The following is a 22,960-nucleotide window of genomic DNA, read 5'->3' as shown; positions in this document are numbered from 1 at the left end:
CCTTTACGCTAATAATACGTTTAGAATAAAATTAAACTAATCTGGAACGTCTCCCGTGACCACTCCTCCTGTCTCTCTTTTATTGGATAAGTCTACAGCTTCCCACATTTATCTCTCTCAGCATCCTCCCCAGTGGTCATCGAGGCCCTCGGCGCTCGTTCATTGCGAGCATCAATCCCAATTGCCCATCCTAATCTTTCACTGAATCTCCTACCCAGTGCACCCACTGAAGGCTAATCTTCCAATATCTTTCTCGTCCAACTCACCCCTCTCACTGCTGACCCTATGGACTCAGCCAGTGGATCAGCTCTCACCACCCCTCTACACATCTCCCACCATAATGTCTCTTCAAGGCACTTTCCATCCATGAGGTTATTGTGGATGATTGCATTGACATATTTTAGTTTAGTTTAGAGATACAGCACTGAAACAGGCCCTTCGGCCCACCGAGTCTGTGCCGACCATCAACCACCCATTTATACTAATCCTATACGAATCCCATATTCCAATAACATCCCCACCGGTCCCTATATATTTCCCTACCACCTACCTATACTAGGGGCAATTTATAATGGCCAATTAACCTATCAACCTGCAAGTCTTTGGCATGTGGGAGGAAACCGGAGCACCCGGAGGAAACCCACGCAGACACAGGGAGAACTTGCAAACTCCGCACAGGCAGTACCCAGAATCGAACCCGGGTCCCTGGAGCTGTGAGGCTGCAGTGCTAACCACTGCGCCACTGTGCCGCTGGGGTGATACAGAAGGAGGTAGGGTTGGGGCGTGGGAGGGGGATATGGGTGGAGACTGAGACAAGGAGGTGATTAGAGATGGCCTTATCTTTGATTGAAGCGAGACCACGTGAGATTGCATGGTCAAGGTTGTAGCCGTGAAGATGAATTGGGAAGTTTAGATGGAAGGAGAGATTCAGGGAAGATTGGAGGGTGATGAACTCAGAGGAGGGACATAATGATGAGTTGAGAGGAAGATTGAAATCATTGAGCATGTGAAGTCATTCAGTGCAGAGGCTGAGGGAGCAAAGCAATGAAGATATCTGAGTGAGAATATTTGACATCATGGCCTCAATGGAAACCTGGCTGAGGGGTGATAACACTTTCCCCCTAAATGAAGCCTCCCCACCTGGCTATACCTTCCACCACAATCCCCACGAAGATTAACGCCGTGGCAGTGTGGCACTTATCACCAGATCACACCTTGGCCTGACCCCCTACTCCTTTGGCACTTTCTCCCCCTTTCAGCATCTCCCATTGCTCCACCCCTCTCACCTCTCAATCAAAATCCTCATTCTCTACCGACTCCCAAGTACAATGAAAATATTCTCACTCAGATATCTTCATTGCTTTGCTCCCTCAGCCTCTGCACTGAATGACTTCACATGCTCAATGATTTCAATCTTCCTCTCAACTCATCATTATGTCCCTCCTCTGAGTTCATCACCCTCCAATCTTCCCTGAATCTCTCCTTCCATCTAAACTTCCCAATTCATCTTCACGGCTACAACCTTGACCATGCAATCTCACGTGGTCTCGCTTCAATCAAAGATAAGGCCATCTCTAATCACCTCCTTGTCTCAGTCTCCACCCATATCCCCCTCCCACGCCCCAACCCTACCTCCTTCTGTATCACCCCAGCAAAAAGCCTTACAACTGCACTTTCAAAATGCCAACTGTCTAGCCTTTGGCCCTCCATTTTCCACAACATTTCTGCAGCTACTGATTTGCTCGACTGCATCTGCTGTTCAACCTTTGAAGCTCTCAACCCAAATGCCCTCTGGCCATTTCCTCTGGTACAGCCCTCAAAGAACAAAGAACAAAGAACAGTACAACACAGAAACAGGCCATACGGCCCTCAAAGCCTGCGCCGATCTTGATGCCTGCCTAAACTAAAACCTTCTGCACTTCTGGGGACCGTATCCCTCTATTCCCTTCCTATTCATGTATTTGTCAAGATGCCTCTTAAACGTCGCTATCGTACCTGCTTCCACTACCTCTCCCGGCTGCAAGTTCCAGGCACTCACCACCCTCTGTGTAAAGAACTTGCCTCGCACATCCCCTCTGAACTTTACCCCTCGCACCTTAAACCTATGTCCCCTAGTAACTGACTCTTCCATCCTGGGAAAAAGCTTCTGACTATCCACTCTGTCCATGCCGCTCATAACTTTGTAAACCTCTATCATGTCGCCCCTCCACCTCCGTCGTTCCAGTGAAAGCAATCTGAGTTTATCCAACCTCTCCTCATAGCTAGTGCCCTCCAGACCAGGCAACATCCTGGTAAACCTCTTCTGTACCCTCTCCAAAGCCTCCATGTCCTTCTGGTAGTGTGGCAACCAGAATTGCCCACAATATTCTAAGTGTGGCCTAACTAAAGTTCTGTACTAAAGTCTCATCTCAGCTCCCATAATTCCAAGGGATGCAGAATTGAAAGGATATGACAGACAACTTGTTTAGCAACACTGCCAGGTCACATAAAGTTCTATTAGGTCCTGTTCTCATCTGCTGAAACTGCTCACTATTCCTGGATCATCCTGCAATGAGAATTTAAGCCCCGCCTTCTTTTCTCTATTTCACACTAGCTTATTAAACTTCACTCCATTGTCTGTCATCCTCACCTCTAACAATAAGTGTGAGGAGCTCATCGACTTCTTTGTCATTGGGATGAGACCATCCGATCAGCTGTCTCTGCCAATTCCCTCCCATCCCCTATCCCACTGAGCCAAACCTGGTCTAAAGCTCCCCCTCCGCCCCAACTCTAAACTCACAGTTTTCTCTATTTTCTTTCCTATCTCCCCTCGTGCCCTCTCTGATTTCATCCTGTCTATGAGACGCACCTCCTTTCATTTGAAACTATTCTCACTAAACTTCTCCTCCTGGTCCCCATTTTAGCTGACATTGTTTCTTCTCTTCAGGTTCTATCCCTCTCTCTCCTCTAAATCTGCTGTCATCAACCCTCTCCTCAACAAAATCCCCTTGTCCCCTCTGTCCTTGCAAACTACCACCCCATCTCCAAACTCCCCTTCCTCTCCAAAGTCTTTGAACGTTTTGTCACCTCTCAAATCCGTGCCTGTCTTTCTCGGAACTCTATCCTTAAATCCCTCCAATCACGTTTCTTTCTCTGCCCAATTAACAAAATGGTCCTGATCAAAGTCACAATGATATCCCATGTGACTGTGACAAAGGTAAACTATCCCTCCTCATCCTTCTCGATCAATCTGCACCCTTTGACACTTTTGAACACACCGTACTTCCCCACTGTTGTCCAGCTGGTTGGGACTGCACTTGCCTGTTACATTCTTGTCTATGTAATCATTGCCAGGCTATTACTTGCAATGGCTTTTCTTCCCATTCCAGCATTGATCACTATTGTATCCTCTGAGGATCTATCCTTGTCCCCTTCTATTTCTCATCTTCATGCTGCCCCTTGGTGACATCATCCAAAAGCACATCATTAGTTTTCACATGTACACTGACAACACCCAGCTCTACCTGACCACCATCTCTCTTGACTCCTCCACTGTCTCTATATGGTCAGACTGCTTGACCAACATCCAATACTGGATGAGCAGAAATTTCCTCCATTTAAATACTGGGAAGATTGAATTCATTGTCTTCAGTCCTCCCGATACAAACTCCATTCCCTAGTTACTCTCCCTGGCAACCTCCTGAGACTAATCCAGACTGTTCACAACCTTGTTGCCATATTTCACCCCAAGGTGAGCTTGCGTCCTCATATCTTCAACATCAATGCGACCGCCTGTTTCCACCTCCATAACATTAACTGACATTGCCCCTGCCCCAACTTATTTGCTGCTGAAATCCACATTCATGTCTGAAGTACCTGTAGGCTTGACAATTCAAATACACTCCCCATGGTCTCCCACATTCGTCACTCTATAACATCCAAAACTATGCTGCCTATTTCCTTACTCGCATAACAATATGTCAAGAAAACCTGTATGCCCGAATAAGAAATATTAATTTAATCAGTTGGAAACTTACATTAGATATTTAATGGAAAAATCCTACAGTTACTTAAAAAAAACTTGCAGCCAAGATGGCCACTGCAATTTACATCTGAAATACCAGGAGACGGAACTGGAGACAAAGTCTAACAAGTGGCCCAGCCAGTAAAATGGCTTGCTCTAAGTGATTGAATTATTAAAAATGGCTTCATTAGCACAACAGTCAAGGCAATCCTCACATAAGGACTTTGAAAAGCTAATCACCTCCAAGTGTGGATTTACATCCTGGGGGATGTGGAACATTGAATTTCATTAGAAGGTTACAGAAACCCTCAATAAAAACAAAGGAGATTGAGAGAACCATCCGACCGTCTGAGCATCTCTGAAGAAACTAGGACAAGAGACAAGCGGAAACTGAGAGTGCAGCAGTAGAGGAAGCTATGGGCTTCCCTATCTCTCTCTCTCTCTTTTTCACCCCATAAAATATCAAGTTTAAAAACCGTCTGCGACTGAGGAGAGCCTGCAAGCCTACAGACTGCTACAGCCAACGACCAGGGGAGGAGCGCCAACTGCAATTTTGCCTTCAAGAAAACCCAGAGCAAAGCAGGCCAACCAAAGTGCACTTTGACAAGTAAGGACTTCAGTCAGAGGACTAGCAGATCATCCACATCACAGGCTGTGTATTTAAATTCCATTTATTCTGGACTTTAATCCAACCACCAAATCTATTTTCCTCACTGTAATCTATTTGTGTTTGTGTGATTCTTGTGTGAAAGTGAAAGTGTAGTGTATATATTTTTTAATATTTTTAAATCAGGGTAGAGTGTTGGGTTTAATAAACTTACCTCTTTCTTGTTTAAACTCAAGAAAACCTGTTCAATTGGTTCTTTCACAATCACGGTAAAGGGAAAAGGTAAAAGACTCAGTGAGTTGGAAAGCAAAACCATTGTTTCAAAAAGAATAAACCCTGTTGCAGTCAAATAAGAGGAAGTGCAAGAGCGGGGAGCCTGAAACCCCCTTCTCATCTGACCATAACAGAAACTTGGGGGCTAGAGTCTGGTTTCATAACCCAACGACAAATGAAAAATTGGACGTGGGAAACCAAATTGATCCCTATCAAAATTTAAAAATATACTTCAATACATGTTTTCTTGTGTTTCACTACAAGAATACTCATACAGAAACATAGAAAATAGGAGCAGGAGTAGGTCATTCGGCCCTTCGAGCCTGCTCCGCCACTCATTATGATCATGGCTGATCATCCAACTCAGTAACCTGTTCCCGCTTTCTCCCCATATCCTTTGATCCCTTTCACCACAAAAGCTATATCTAACTCCGTCTTGAAAACATACAATGTTTTGGCATCAACTGCTTTCTGTGGTAGTGAATTCCACAGGCTCACCACTCTCTGGGTGAAGTAATTTCTCCTCATCTCAGTCCTGAAAGGTTTACCCCGTATCCTTAGACTATGACTCCTGGTTCTGGACTCCCCCACCATCGGGAACATCCTTCCTGCATCACTACCCTGTCAAGTCCTGTTAGATTAGAATATGTTCACTGTCGAGACCAGTACCTTCCTAAGACAGGGTGAAGTAACTTGGGCTAGTTTAAAGGCCCTACCTATTGAAGTGTTGAGGAATGTAGCTGGGCATTTTGGGATCAGTTTCTGTGCAAAAGCTCATAAATCCGAAATCCTAAGACTTGAGGCCAACCATTTTTCACTTGAACCTGAAAATTCAGAGATAGGGTTAGAGTCAGAAACAGACAGGATAATGTTAGCTAAAACACAATTAGAACAGAGGAAACTTGAGTTGACAGAGCAGAGACAGTTTCAAGAAGGGGAAAAGAAAGGGAATCTCCCCAGAGTCCAAGGAAGAACAGACTGGGTGAAATCCACAGTCTGACAGCATTGGGTGCAGTGAGAACAGATTTATTTACAGGTTTCCCGATATTTCTGTGAATGAATGTGTTCTGTAATTTCGGTGAATTTCTCTCCAATTCACAGGGTGGACTTTAAACTCAGCCAGTGAGACCAAACCATGTGGTATAGCCCGAGAATATTCTTTACTCATTTCTGGGTCAAACATCATTCTATTTCCATTGCCCTTCAAATGCTGTCACACTCCCAGACCCTAAAGATTGTGCACACGTGATCCAGAATTGCTCCAAGAAATACACAACCATTGACCCTACACATTGTCATTTGTGGTCATCTAGCTGCTCTAAACATTGAAACATTCCTGAGGAGTCCCCACAAGTTTTGATTCCCAACCAGAGACCCATGTGATTAGATACCAAGAGCCCCATCTATATAAATGGTGATGCAATCACTGGTAACAGAATAAATATTTACAATTACATCGGACTTACTCGAGTTGGTGGCATAATTCTGAGAAACCATCCACAATTACTAACTGTTCCAGAGAACCCACAGGAAAGAAACTCCTGGAGGTGGTCGTGTCGTGGTAATGTCACTGGATTAATAATCCAGAGCCCAGGCTAATGCTGTGGGAATAAAAACAAGAAATGCTGGAAACACTCAGCAGGTCTGGCAGCATCTGTGGAGAGAGAAACAGAGTTAACGTTTCAGGTCAGAACCTTCTTCAGAACCCTTACTTCAGATTTCCAGCATCAGAAGTATTTTGCTTTTAATTTAATGCTGTGGGAACATGGGTTCAAATCCTACCACTGCTAATGATGAAATTTGAATTCAATTAATAAATCTGGAATTAAAAAGCTAGTCTAATGGTGACCATGAAACCATTGCTGATTGCCATAAATTCCATCTGCTTTACTAATGCTGGTTTGGGAAGAAAATCTGCTGGACTTACCTGGTCTGGCCTACATGTAACTCCAGCCCCACAGCAATGTGGTTGTCTCTTAAATGCTCTCTGAAATGGCCTGGAAAGAAACTGCAAGAACTGTTGGTGTACATACACCCAAACGAGTGCTGTGGTTCAAGAAGGCAGCTCACTACCACCAAGGGCAATTAGGGATGGGCAATAAATGCTGGATAGCCAGTGATGCACACATCCCACAAACAAAAAAAACTCTCTCTCAGGCTTTTCTTATACCTATTCTCTCACTTCCAGAGGCATTCCAGGGATCCCCACAAGACAAAAACCTAATTCCTGAATTTTTACCAGGGCCCTCAGTGATGTGGACAGACTAGAAAAGCTGGGATGATTCTCCATGGAACAGAGAATGGTTAGTATAGATTTACCAGGGCCATCATGAGGGATTTTGACAGAATAGAGAGGGCAGGAGGATCAATAACCAGATGACACAGATTTAGTTGGCAATAATCCAGAGAGGATATGAGGAGAAATTTGATGCAGTGATTTGTTGTGAGCTGGACTGCAGTATCTGAGAAAGTAGGAAGCAGATCCAAAAGTAACTTTCCAAAGGATGTGGATATATATTGAAAAGGAGATATTTGCATGGCTATGGGGGAATAGCAGCAGAGAGGTAATAATTGAATCTCTTGGCACAGACTCCTTCTGTAAAAATGATAAACAACTACTATTGACATTTGTTTTGCACCTTTAACATAATAAAAACATCCCAAGATGCTGCACATATGCATTTTAAAACCACATTTGACAGTGAGTCGCATAAAGAGATATTCGGTCAAATGACAAAATTCTTGGACAAAGATGTAGGTTTTAAGGAGTGTCTGAAAGGAGGAAAGCGAGGTGGAGAGGCAGAGAGATTTAGGGAGGGAATTCCACATTTTAGGGCCTAAACAGCTGAATGCATGGTCACCAATGGTAGAGCAATTAAAATGGAGATGCTCAAGAGTACAGAATTATAACTGCACAGATATCATGGAGGGTTTGGGGGTCTGGAGGAGATTACAGAGATAGGGAGGAGCAAGGTGAGAGAGGGATTTCAAAGCAAGGATGAGCATTTAAAATCAAGATGTTGCTTCACTGGGAGCCAATGTAGATCAGTGAGCGCAGGGATGATAGGGGAACTGGACTTGGTACAAGTTCGCACACAGGCAGCAGGGTTTTAGATGACCTCAAGTTTAAGGAGACTAGAATGAAGGAAACTGCCAGGAATGTGTTGGAATGATCAATTCTAGAGGTAACAAAGGCATGAATGAGGGTTTCACTGGCAGAGGAGCTGAGACAGGGACAAAGTTGGGTGATGTCACAGAGCTGCAAACAGCCATGGGTCCTAGCTATGCTGCCTTTTTGTGGGATATGTGCAACATTCCTTGTTCTGATGAAAGATCACAGACCTGAAACGTTAACTCTGTCTCTATCTCCACAGATGCTGCCGATCTGCTGAGTATTTCCAGCACTTTCAGTTTTTATTCCTTGTTCCAGTCCGACTCAGGCCCTCTCCCTCACCTCTTTTTCTTGTACATTGATGATGGTATCGGTGCCGTTTCCTGCTCTCATCCTGAACTGGAAAATTTCATCAACTTTGCTTCCAATTTCCACCCTTCTCTCACCTTGACACGATCCATCTCCGACTCTTCCCTTCCTTTCCTTGCCTTCTCTGTCTCTATTTCTGGGAATAGCCTTTCAACAAATATTTATCAGAAGCTCAGTGACTCCAACACATACCTCGACTGCACTTCCTCACATTCTGCTTACTATAAGGACTCCATTCCATTCTCCCAGTTTCTCTATCTCCATTGCACCTGTTCTGATTATATAACCTTCCATACCAGTGCTTCTGATATGTCTTCCTTTTATGCTTAACCAAGGATTCCCCCACCTTGATTAACAGGGTCCTCGACCATTTCTTTCCCACTTCAAGCACTTCTCCCTGTCCTTCCCCTCCTTCCCAGAGACATGATAGGGTTCCCTTTGTCCTCACCATCACTCTACAATGCTCCTTATTCAATGGATCATTCGTCACCATTTCTGTCATGTCCAGCAAGACACCATCACTAAAGATATCTTCCCCTCCCCTTGCAGCATTCCAAGGGAACTGTTTTCTCTGCTACACCCTGGTCTGCTCCTCAGTTACCCACCCCCCACCACCCCCCCCCCCACAACACCACCTCTCCTTCCCACAGCGCCTTTCTATGCAAGTGCAGGAGATGCAAAATCTGGCGTGATACTTCCTCTCTCCTCACCGTCCAGGGCCGCATAACACTCCTTCCAGGGAAGACAATGATTTATGTGTACACTTTCAGTTTAATATACTGTATTTGCTGCTCACAATGCTGTCTGCTTTACAGTGGGGAGACCAAATGCAGATTGGTTGATCACTTTGCAGGACACCTCCATCCTGTCTGCAAGTGTGACTCCGAGCTTCCGGTCACCTGCCATTTTAATTCTCCATCTTGTTCTCACACTGACTTCTCTATCCTTGGCCTACTGCAGTGTTCCAGTGAAGCTCAATGGAAGCTCAAGGAACATCATCTCATCTTTTGATTTGGCACTTTACAGCCTACCAGACAGGCGGCACAGTGGCGCAGTGGTTAGCACCGCAGCCTCACGGCTCCAGCGACCCGGGTTCAATTCTGGGTACTGCCCGTGTGGAGTTTGCAAGTTCTCCCTGTGTCTGCGTGGGTTTTCTCCGGGTGTTCCGGTTTCCTCCCACAAACCAAAAGACTTGCAGGTTGGTAGGTAAATTGGCCATTATAAATTGCCCCTAGTATAGGTCGGTGGTAGGGAAATATAGAGATAGGTGGGGATGTGGTAGGAATATGGGATTAGTGTAGGATTAGTATATATGGGTGGTTGATGGTCGGCACAGACTCAGTGGGCCGAAGGGCATGTTTCAGTGCTGTATCTCTAAACTAAACTAAACTAACAGTGAGTTCAACAATTTCAAACCACAGTCTCTGCACCCATTTTTGTTTCAACTTTTCTTTGCAGATTTCAGTCGTACTCTTGTTTATCTCTTGTTTTTGCTTTCTGACAGCAGCTGTTCATCAATCTACCTTTCACACCTCCTCTTGACACATCTTTTGTTTCTTCACTTGTCCCATTGCCACTGCCTTTGGCCCTGCACCGCCAACTCTTTTGTTATTTAATCTCTCCTGTCCTCCATTTTATCACAGACCATCAAGTTTTTTTCCAACCTTCCCCATTTCACCTGCTTAAAACCTATGACATTTCTAACTTTTCCCAGTTCTGATGACAGTGGGGAGGTGTTGGAGGAGGATGCTGTGGTCAACTGTGTCAAAGGCTTCAGACAGTACAGAAGGACAATTAGGGATAATCGCTTGTGACTTTGACAAGAGTTGTGCTGATACTATGGCAGGGGTGGAGGCCTGATTGGTGGATTCAAACATGGAGTCCTAGGAAAGATGGGCACGGATTTGGGAATTGAGAATCCTTCAAGGACTTTGGAGAGGAAAGGAGGTTGGATATGAGGTGGTAGTTTGCAAGGACAGTGGGGTGAAGGTTGTTTTTTGAGGAAAGGGATGGTAACTGCAGATTTGAAAGACAGAGGGAGAGTACTGGAAAAGAGAACCGTAACAACATTGATAAACATGGGGACCAGGAGGGGACGTTGGGTGATCAGCAGTTTATTGGAATAGGGTCAAGGGAGCAGGAGGTGGGTCTCATGGACAAGATGAACTCAGAAAGGGAACGAGCGGAGATAGGAGAGAACCAGAGAAAGATGTGAGTTGTTCAGTGCTAAGGCAGTGGGGAGTTTAGAGGATGTTTAGCCTGGTGGGTTGGTGGAAAGGAGGAACATGGCAGAGGTAGCTGATCAGATGGTCTCAATCTCAGTGACAAAGAAGTCAATGAGTTGCTGCACTTATAGTTGGAGGGGAGGGTGGAGGAGATAGGGGTGTAAGATATGATAAGATTGTTGGGGTTTAATGCTCTCTTCTAAGGCAAGAACAGACTTGTCAACAAAGCTTTTGTTATGAATCGACTTCATTGAGATAAAGGTAGTCACAAACTCAGGCAGTGATTAACAGCTTAACACAGATACCACCCCTATTAGAGACTGGATGGTAGAGCGCACAGCTAATTGCTCTTGCGCTTCTAGTCTTCAAATTTCTTTGGTCTCTCTCTCTCTCTATCTTTTCTCTTGTTGTTGTTTGAAAATTGACTGTTGTACAGGGACAGAGACAAGACATCTTTTATCCTGGCTGCTTTCCAATTAACCCTCCAGACATCCATTCATCTTTAGATTTGTGTTTAAAGGATGCCTTTCTTAACCAATCAAGAATCATTCTTTGGCTGTTGATAAACTTTCGGATTTGTGTAAGTAATACCCCTTTGTGTTGACCAATTAGAATCATAGTAAGTTTAAGGCACAGAAAGAGGCCACTTGGTCCATCGCGTCTGTGCCGGCAGAAAAACGATCCATTCATTCTTATTCCACCTTCCAGCATTTGGTCCAAAGCCCTGCAGCTTAGGGCACTTGAGGTGCATATCCAGACTCCCTCTGAATGAGTTGAGGGTCTCTGCCGCAACTACCCTTTCAGGCAGTGAGTTCCAGAGCATCACCACCCTCTGGATGAAAAGGTTTCTCCTCTTCTCCCCTCTAATTTTTCTACCAATCAATTTAAATCTATGCCCCCCTCATCACTGACCTCTCTGCTAAGGTGAATAGACCCTTCACCTCCACTCTATCCAGGCCCCTAAAAATATTGTACATTTCAATCAGATCTCCCCTCAGCCTTCTCTGTTCCAAGGAGAACAACCCCAGCCTATCCAATCGTTCCTCATTGCTGCATTTTCCAGTCCTGGTAACATCTTTGTAAATCTCCTCTGTACCCTCTCTCGTGCAAATACATCCTTTCTGTAATGATGTGACCAGAACAGCACACAGTACCCAAGTAGTGGCCTAACCAATGAGTTATGCAGTTCCAGCATAACTTCCCAGCTCTTGTATTCTATACCTCGGCTAATAAAGGAAAGGATTCCATATGCCTTCTTAACCACCTTATCAACCTGTTCTGCTACCATCAGGGATCTATGGGCATTCACTCCGAGGTCTCTTACTTCCTCTACACTTTTCAGTATTTTCCCATTAATCGTGTATTCCTTTGCCTTGTTTGACCTCCCCAAATTAGATTTGAGATACAGCACTGAAACAGGCCCTTTGGCCCACCGAGTCTGTGCCGACCATCAACCACCCATTTATACTAATCCTACACTAATCCCATATTCCGACCAAACATCCCCACCTGTCCCTATATTTCCCTACCACCTACCTATACTAGTGACAATTTATAATGGCCAATTTACCTATCAACCTGCAAGTCTTTTGGCTTGTGGGAGGAAACCGGAGCACCCGGAGAAAACCCACGCAGACACAGGGAGAACTTGCAAACTCCACACAGGCAGTACCCGGAATCGAACCCAGGTCCCTGGAGCTGTGAGGCTGCAGTGCTAACCACTGCGCCACTGTGCCGCCCACTGCCTCACACTTCTCCAAGTTGAATTCCATTTGCCACTTATCTGCCCATCTGTCCAGACCATCAATATCTTACTGCAGCCTACAGCTATCCTCCTCGCTGTCTACCACATGACCAATCTTTGTGTCATCAGCAAACTTCTTGATTATGCCCCCTACCTTTACACCCAACTTGTTAATATATACCACAAAAAGCAGAACTGAGCCCTATGGAACGCCACTGGAAACAACCCTCCAGTCGCTAAAACAGTTGTCAACAATTATCCTTTATTTCCAGCCACTGAGTCAATTTTGTATCCACCTTGCTGCATTTCCCTGGACCTCATGGGATTTTAATTTTTTAATCAGTCTGCCATGTGGGACCTTGTCAAAAGCTTTGCTAAAATCTATGTAGACCACATCAACTGCACGACCCTCATCTATCTTCTTTGTTATTTCTTCAAAAAATTCAATTAAGTTGGTCAAATAAGATCTTCCTTTAACAAATCCATGCCGACTATCCTTGATTAACCTGTGCCTTTCTAAGTGACACTTTATCCTGCCTCTCAGAATAGATTCCAATAATTTGCCCACAACAAAGGTTAGACTGACTGGCCTGTAATAATTCGTTCTATACTTCTCTACCTTTTTAAACAAAGGTACAACGTTAGCAATTCTCCAATCCTCCGGCACCACACCTGTATCCAGTGAGGGCTGGAAAATGATGGTCAGAACCACTGCCATTTCCTCTCTTGCTTCTTTAAATAGCCTAGGATATATTTCATCTGACCTTGGTGAATTATCAACTTTCAAGGATGCTAATCCCATTAAAACTTCCTCTCTCCCCAGGTTTATCACATCCTATACTTCACACTCTTCCTCCTTAACTACAATATCTATATCGTTCCCCTCTTTTGTGAAGACAGACACAAAATATTCATTAAGAACCACACCAATATCTTCCGCTCCTAACATAGGTTACCTTCTTGGTCTTTTATGGGCCCTACTCTCTCCTTAGTTATCCTCTTACTCTGACTGTATTGATAAAACATCTTTAGGTTCACCTTAATTTTGTTTGCCAATATTCTTTTATGCCCACACTTTGCTTTCCTAATTTCTTTTTTGATTTCACCCTTTCACTTTCTGTACTCCTCTTGTCTTTTTGTAATAGTGAGTTCTCGGTTTCGGATATAAGCTTTCCTTTTCTGCCTTATCTTACCCTGTAGGCTCCTTGATAACAATGGGGTGCTATATTTGGCTACCTCACCCTTTTTCTTTGCGGGAACATGTTTATCCTGAACCCCTTGAATTTCCCCTTTGAATGTCTCCCACTGTTCTGACACTGATTTACCTTTAAGTAGTTGTTTCCAGTCCACTTTCGCTAAATAATTTCTCAGTTTAGTAAAATTGGCCTTGCCTTAATTGAGAACTCTAACTCCTGTTCTATCTCTGTCCTTTTCCATGATTATGTTAAAACTGACTGAATTATGATCACTACCACCAAAATGCTCTCCCACTGCCAGTCCTTCCACCTACCCATCTTCATTTCCTAAAACTAAGTCTAAAACTGCACCCCCTCTTGTGTGCCTTGGGCAAAAAGTTCTCCTGAATGCACCTCAAGAATTTTGCTCCCTCAATTCCTTTCACACTAAAACTATCCCAGTTAATATTGGGGTAATTCAAATCCCCGACTATTACTGCCCTATTGTTCTTGCACTTCTCTGAGATTTGCCTACATATCTGCTCTTCTATCTCCCTCTAACTGTTCAGGGGTCTATAATACACTCCCAGCAGTGTGATTGCCCTTTTTGTTCCTTATCTCACTCCATATGGCCTCATTTGACGAACCTTGCAACATATCATCCCTCCTCACAGCTGTAATAGTTTCTGTGACTAAAATTGCCACTCCCCCTCCTTTCTTATCCCCTCCCTATCGCGTCTATGTTTTTTTTCTATGTTTCTATGTCTGAAAACCCTGTAACCAGGAATGTTGAGCTGCCATTCCTGTCCCTCCTTAAGCCATGTTTTTGTAATAGCTATGATATCATACTGTCATGTGTCTATCTGTGCCTTCAGCTCATCTGCTTTATTTGCTATACTCCTTGCATTGAAATAGATACCCTTGAGCACTGCCAAACACTTTTTTTTATTTTGTTTCCTCGTTTCCTCTGTCTTCCAGACTCATCCATTAATTTTTCACCTTTATTTTAATTTCTAATTTTGTCCCATCTGAGTCTACCCTCAGGTCCCCGCCCCACTCCCAAACTAGTTTCAACCCTCCCCAACAGCACTAGCAAAACATCTAGCAAGGATCTCAGTCCCGTCTCTGTTCAGGTGCAACCCGTCCGACCTATACAGTTCCCATCTCCCCAAGAGCCGGTCCCAATGTCCCAAGAATCTGAAGCTCTCCCTCCTGCACCATCTTTCCAGCCATGCATTCATCTGTTTTATCCTTCTATTTCTGTACTCACTTGCACGTGGCACTGGGACTAATCCAGAGATTACTACTTTTGAGGTCCTGTTTGCTAATTTCTTACCTAGCTCCCTAAATTGTGACTGCAAGACCACATCCCTCTTCCTACCTGTGTCGTTGGTTCCGAAGTGAACCAGAATTACTGGCTGTTCCCCCTCCCCCTTCAGGATGCTCTGCAGCCCCTCAGTTACATCCTTAGATCCCTAGACTGTGATAGTGGTAGTTTAAAGGGCAGAGAGGGGTATGAGTTGCAAGACTGTCTTCTTTTTTCTACAGCAGAATATTTCCAGTCCAATGAGAGAGGAGGCACTGCTGGACCTGGTTCCTGAGAATGACGTTGGCCAATTGGATCAAGTATCAGTTGGAGAACATTTAGGTGACAGTGATCATTGTATCATAAGGTTTAGGTTGGCTATGGAAAAGGACAAAGAACAATCTGGAGTAAAAATAATTAACTGGGAGGAAGCCAACTTCAATGGGGTAAGAATGGATCTCGGCCAAATACATTGGAATCAAAGGTTAGCAGGGAAAATTGTAGCTGAACAATGAACTACCTCAAAGAAGAGAAAGTTCAGGCACAGTCAAGGTATATTTCCTTGAATGGAAAAGGTAGGGTCAACAAATCCAGAGCTCCCTGGATAGCAAAGGAGATACAGATTAAGATGAAGAAAAAGTGTGCTTATGACAGATGTCAGGGAGATAATGCAATGGAGAACTAAGCTGAACAAAAGGAATTAGATATAGCTTTTGGGGTGAAAGGGATCAAAGGGTATGGGGCAAAAGCGGGAACAGGCTACTGACTTGGATGATCAGCCATTATCATAATGAATGGCGGAGCAGGCTCGAAGGGCCAAATGGCCTACTCCTACTCCTATTTTCTATGTTTCTATGAATATAGAAGGTTCAGAAGAGAAGTTAACAGGCAAATAAGACAAGCAAGAGGGAGTATGAAAAGAGACCGGCACCTAAGATAAGAGGGAATCCCAAAGTTTTTAATAGGCATATAAATAGAAAAAAGATGGGAAAAGGAGGAGGCGGGCTGATTAGGACCAGAAAGAGGATTTACATAAAATGGCAGGGGGAATAGCTGAAGTATTAATGAATACTTTGCATCTGTATTTGCTAAAGAACCCAAGCCACTGTGAAAGAGAAGGTAATTCATACACTAGAAGGATTTAAAATTGATAAGGATGAGGTATTAGTTAGGCTGTTTATACTTAAGGTTGATAAAGCACCAGGACCAGATGAGATGTATCCAAGGATACTGAGGGAATTGAGAGTGGAAATTGCGGAGACACTGGCCATAATTTTCCAGTCTTCCTTAGACTCAGGTGTGGTACCAGAGGACTAGAGAATTGTAAATGTTACACCCTTGTTCAAAAAAGGGTGCAAACATAAGCCCAGCAACCACAGGCCAGTCAGTTTACCTTCGCTGGTGGGAAACTTCTAGAAATAATAATTTGGAACAAAATTAATAGGCACATGGACAAATACAGGTTAATAAGGAAAGCCAGCACTGACTTATCAATGGAAGATCATGTTTAACTAATTTGCTGGAGTTTTTTGAAGAGCAACAGAGTGTGTTGATGAGGGTAATGCTGTTGATGTGGAGTATTTGGACTGCTGGAAGGCATTTGATACTGTGCCACACAACAGACTTGTGGGCAAAGGTATAGCTCATGGAATAAAAGGGACAGTAGCAGCATGGATACAGAATTGGCTGTGTAGCAGAAAAGAGCAAGTCGTGATTAATAAATATTTTTCTGGCTGGAGGAAGGTTTGTAGTGGAGTTACCCAGCAGTCAGTGTTGGGACCCTTGCTCTTCCTGACATATGTTAATGACCGAGACCTTTGTGTACAGGACACAATATCAAAATTTGCAGATGATACAAAACTTGGAAGCATTGTGAACTGTGAGGAGCATAGTGTAGATCTTCAAAAGGGCATGGACAATTTGGTGGAATGGGCAGATAAGTGGCAGATGAAGTTAATTGCAGAGAAATGTGAAGTGATTCATTTTGGTAGGAAGAACATGGAGAGGCAATATAAAATAAAGAGTACAACTCTAAAGGGGTTGCAGGAGCAGAGGGACTGGGTGTATATGTGCATAAATCATTGAAGGTGCCAAGACAGGTTGAGAGAGTGATTAATAAAGCATACAGTATTGTAGGTTTTATTAATAGGGACATAGAGTACAAGAGCAGGAGGTTATGTTGAATTTGTATAAGACACGAGTTCAGCCTCAGCTGGAGTATTGCATCCAGTTTTGAACACTGCATGTTAGGAAAGATGTGAAAGTATTAGAGAGAGTGCAGAAAAAGATTCACCAGAATGGTTCCAGGGATGAGGAACTTCTTTTATGAAGATAAATTGGAGAAGTTGGGACTGTTTTCCTTGGAGAACAGAAGGCTGAGAGGTGACTTGATAGAGGTGTTCAAAATCATGAGGGGTTCTGGACAGAGTATATAAGGAAAAACTGAGGCCAAACTAGTGTCTTATACAAGTTCAACATGACCTCCGATAAAATCTGTTCTAAATAGATTGCTTCATCCAGACACAATCTCCTATTGATGAACTGATGATCTACGAGCGCACGGAGCTCTCAGCTTTTACTCACTGATCTTCACAAGAGTTGATCCAGTTTTGATGTTGGCTTGTTCTCTGGTGTCGATTTACTCATCGTCTTCACCCAATTTCTCTGCTGTCCAATAAAGCTGTTGCAGCACATTTCCAAATAATAACATGACCTTTTTTTCTTACAGGATTTCTATTTGAATGGTTTCTGAAGTATTTTGTTCAAGGATTTAATTTGGTAAAGTTCTCCCCAGCTCTCCTCATGCTCAAGCAGAAAGTTTAACTGTTGTGTTTTCAAGCAGCAACAACTTTATTTGAAAAGCCATTGTGACAGGATTTTGGGTTTTAATCCAGTCACAAATCTGTTTGTGATGCCTTGTGGCTGCAGCTGTCATGTGACCTGTCAAGGGATGACCTCACTGCTAATGATGACCTCATTATTAACTTGGCCTTGGAGCTGTCGGTTGATGTTCAAATTATTTTAAAATTATTTTTCAGAAAACCTATCAAAACTAATCAATTTATAAAAGGTAGATTTTACAAATCTGTGCTCTGACTGGAAATTTCTGCAGAGCTGCTGGTTTTCATATCCCTAATTCCTCACAGGTAGCTCTGTGTTCATGTCTGTATTTATTACATCAACATTCTACGTTATCATTCCATGGGAGACACCAGTGTAAATTGTCGTCAGGCATATCAGTTTTAACTTTGTGTTGAAATTGCATGTACTGAAGTACCCCATTATCCATTCATATGTTTATATATATTCACAATATCTCTTTAATTTTTTGACTCTAACAGCAGCAATATGGTAGTAATAGACTCCTAATAGACACTGGTAAAAGTCAATGTTGTGCATGTAGTACAAGTCCGTACTTGTGGGGGGAAAGGCATGAGATTGAGAGGAAGATTCAGGAGCTAAGATTGTGAAACAAAATTCAGAGTCAAAGACATTGTACTCTGTAAGGCTAGGCAGATATAAATTATTAAATACAACCTAAGAATATAGATTATTTTAATCTAAACTGATTCAAATATTATGCTCACAAACCCTATCTTTTGACCATAGTGGCAATTATACAAATGGAAAAAGGAAATCTTGCATTTCACAACGGCAGGACATCCCAAAGCACTTTAAAACCATTGATAAACTGTCCAAGTGTAGTCACTGCAGTCATGTAAATAAAGAGACAGACAATTTGTGCACAGCAAGCTCTCAAAAACAGCAACTTGATAAAGGCCAGATGACATGATTGATCCAGGAATAAATATTATTGAGGCCAGCAAGGATATTTCCCCTGCTATTCTTTGAAACAGTGCCATTGGAATCTATTCCACCTGTCTGAGAGGATAAAAGTGCCTCAGCTTATTGTCTCATCTGAAAGATGACACCTCTGATTTTGCAGCACTCTCCTGGAGCATCAGCCGAGATACAATATACACATTTCTGAAGTGGGACTTAAACTCATAACTTTCTGAATCTAGGGACAAGAGTGTTATCAACTGAGCCACAGATGATAGCAAGCAGCTCGAGAAATATTTCATGATTTTCATTCGATCCATCATTAATTCCATCGAGAGATGAAACTCCACAGGAAAAGTGATTCATCCATTGCAAACTAAAGAGACATAGAAACATTGAAAATAGGAGCGGGAGTCGGCCATTCGGCCCTTCGGGCCCACTCCGCTATTCAAAAAAAATCATGGCTGATCATCTAATTCAGTACCCTGGTCCCGCTTTTTCCCCATATTCCTTGATCCCTTTGGCATTAAGAAATATATCTATCTCCTGGAATATAGATAATGATTTGGCATCCACTGCATCCACTGCCTTCTGCAGTACAGAATTCCACAGGTTCACCACCCCCGAGTGAAGAACATTCTCCTCATCTCGGTTCTAAATGGCATACCCCATATCTTTGGAATATGACCCCTGGTTCTGGACTCCCCCACCACCGGGAACATCCTTTCTGCATCTACCCTGTCAAGACTGTTAGAATTGTATAGGTTTCTCTGAGATTCCCCCCGCACTCTTCGGAACTCCAGCGTATATAATCCTAACCGACTCAACCTCTCCTCATACATCAGTCCCACCTTCCTAGGAATCAGTCTGGTAAACCTTCGCTGCACTCCCTCTATCGCAAGAACATCCTTCCTCAGATAAGGAGACCAAAACTGCACACAATATTCCAGGCATGGCCTAACCAAGGCCCTGTATAATTGCAGCAAGACATCCCTGTACTCCTGTACTCGAATCCTCTCGCTATGAAGGCCAACATACCATTTGCCTTTTTTACCGCCTGTTGCACTTGCATGCTTACCTTCAGCAACTGGTGTAACAGAACACCCAGGTCTCGCTGCATATTTTCCTCTCTCAGTTTATAGCCGTTCAGAAAATAATCTGCCTTCCTGTTTTTGCTACAAAAGTGGATAACATCACATTTATCCACATTATACTGCATCTGCCATGCAATTGCCTGCTCACTCAACTTGTCCAAATCACCCTGAAGCATGTTTGCATGCTTCTCACAACTCACCCTCCCACCCAGTTTTGTGTCATCTGCAAATTTGGAGAGATTACATTTAGTTCCCTCATCTAAATCATAAATGTATATTGTGAATAGCTGGTGTCCTAGCACTGATCCCTGCGGTACCCCACTAGTCAATACCTGCCATTTGGAAAAAGACCTGTTTATTCCTACTCCTTGTTTCCTGTCCGCCAACCGATTTTCTGTCCATCGCAATACATTACCCCCAGTCTCATGCACTTTAATTTGACATACTAATCTCTTATGGGGGACTTTGTTGAAAGCGTTCTGAAAGTCCAAATAAACCACATCCACTGGCTCCCCCTCATCAACTCTACTAGTTACATCCTGCAAGAATTCGAGTAGATTTGTCAAGCATGATTTCCCTTTCGTAAATCCATGCTGACTGTACCCGATTCTACCACTGTTCTCTAAGTGCTCTGCTATAAAATCTTTGATAATGGACTCTAAATTATCCCCACTACCAACATCAGGCTGACTGGTCAATAATTCCCTGATTTCTCTCGACCTCCCTCTTTAAATAGTGGAGTTACTTTAGCTCCCCTCCAATCTGTAGGAACTGTTCCAGACTCGACAGAATCTTGGAAGATGACCACCAATGCATCCACTATTTCCAGGGCCACTTCCTTAAATAGTCTGGGATGCATACCATCAGGCCCTGGGGATTTATTGGCTTTCAATCCCATCAATTTCCCAACACCATTTCTCTACCAATACTGATTTCTTTCAGTTCCTCTCCCTCACTAAGCCCTGTGTTCTCCAACATTTCTGGTAGGGTAAAAGCAAAATACTGCAGATGCTGGAAATCTGAAATAAAAACAAAAAATGCTGGAACCACTCAGCAGGTCTGGCAGCATCTGTGAAAAGAGAAGCAGAGTTAACGTTTCGAGTCAGTGACTGAACTGACTTGAACTGAGTTCCGAAGAAGGGTCACTGACCCGAAACGTTAACTCTGCTTCTCTTTTCACAGATGCTGCCAGACATGCTGAGTGGTTCCAGCATTTCTTGTATTTATTTCTGGTATGATATTTGTGTCCTCCTTTGTGAAGACAGAACCAAAGTATGCATTTAGTTGGTCAGCCATTTCTTTATTCCCCGTAATAAAGTACCCTGTTTCTGACTGTAAGGGACCTACATTTGTCTTCACCTTCAATCTTTTTCTCTTCACATACCTATAGAAACTTTTACAGTCAGTTTTTATGTTCCCCGCAAGCTTGCTCTCATACTCCATTTTCCCTTTCTTAATCAATCCCTTGGTCCTCCTTTGCTGAATTCTAAACTGCTCCCAATCCTCAGGTCTGTTGTTTTTTCTGCCAAATTTATATGCCTCTTCTTTGGATCTAATGCTATCTCTAATTTCCCTTGTAAGCCATGGTTTGGCACCTTTCCCATTTCACTTTTGCGCCAGACAGCGATAAGCAATTGTTGCAGTTCATCCATGCGCTCTTTAAATGTTTGCCATTGCCTATCCACCATCATCCCTTTAAGTATCGTTTCTCAATCCGTCATGTCCAACTCGCGCCTCATACCTTTGTAGTTTTCTTTACTTAGATTCAGGCCCCTTCTCTCAGAATCATCTATGTCACTCTCCATCTTGATGAAGAATTCTATCATATTATGGTCACCTGTCCCCCAGGGGTCTTGTACCACTAGATTGTCAATTATTCCTCTCTCATTACACAATACCCAGTCTAGGATGGCCTGTTCTCTAGTTGGTTCCTCAAAATATTGGTCCAGAAAACCATCCCCTATATACTCCAATAATTCCTTCTCTACAGTATTGGGAAGAATTTGGTTTGCCCAATCTATATGAAAATTAAAGTCACCCAAAAGGTCACTTTGGGACCCAAAGTAGTAGTCTCTCCGATGAAATAGCTGAGGCAAATGCAGAGGTTAAAGCATGCAAGTCCAGTAGGCAGGCCAGGCAGGGGCAGGACAGGGAGCGTGGAAGGTCTGGCAGGCTAAACTGAATTTACTTTAATGCAGGAAGCCTTACAGGTAAGGCAGATGAATTCGGAGCATGGATCGCTACATGGGATTGTGATATTATAGCTGTTCCAGAAAAATGGTTGAGGGATGGGCTGGACTGGGAGCTCAATGTTCCGGGGTACCGATGCTTCCATGTGACAGAGGTGGAGGTAAGAGAGGAGGGGGAGTTGCACTGTTGATTAGGGAGGACATCGCGGCAGTACTTAGAGAAGATATCCCGGAGGGAACGTCCAGTGAGGCCATATGGGTAGAACTTAGAAATAAGAAAGGGGTGATCACTTTCATGGGATTATACTATAGGCCCCCCAATAGTCAGAGGAGGGTGGAAGGGCATATATGTAGGGAAATCACAGATAGGTGTAGGAATTATAGGGTTGTAATAGTAGGTGATTTTAACTTCCCTAATATTGACTGGGACTGCCTTAGTACTAAGTGATCAGTTGGGGAGGAATTTGTTAAGTGTCCAGGATAGTTTTCTGAAGCAGTATGTGGATGGCCCGACTAAAGTAGGAGCTACACTTGACCTCCTCTTAGGAAATGAGGATGGGCAGGTGGTTGATGTGTCAGTGGGGGAGCACTTTGGGACCAGCGTCCATAACTCTATTAGCTTCAAGATAGTTATGGAAAAGGATAGGACTGGTCCTCAGGTTGAAGTTCTAAATCGCGGGAAGGCTAATTTCAATGGCATCAGACAGGAACTCTCAAAAGTTGAATGGGAGAGGCTATTTACAGGGAAAGGGATGTCTGGCAAGTGGGAGGCTTTTAAAAGTGAGATAGGAAGAGCTCAGGGCCAGCATGTTCCTGTTAGATGGAAGGGCAAGGCTGGCAAGTTTAGGGAACCTTGGTTGAGGAGGGATATTGAGGATCTGGTCAGGACAAAGAAGGAGGCGTATGTCAGGTATAGGCAGCTGGGATCAAGCGAGTCCCTTGAAGAGTTTCGGGGATGTAGGAGTACACTTAAGAAGGAAATTAGGAGGGCGAAAAGGGGCCATGAGATTTCCCTGGCAGATAAGACAAAGGAGAATCCGAAAAGATCCCATATGTATATTAAGAGTAAAAGGGTAGCTA

This window comes from Heterodontus francisci, chromosome 40 (genome assembly GCF_036365525.1).
Source record: "Heterodontus francisci isolate sHetFra1 chromosome 40, sHetFra1.hap1, whole genome shotgun sequence".
NCBI classification, from domain to species: domain Eukaryota; kingdom Metazoa; phylum Chordata; class Chondrichthyes; order Heterodontiformes; family Heterodontidae; genus Heterodontus; species Heterodontus francisci.
This window is presented reverse-complemented; position numbering follows the sequence as displayed.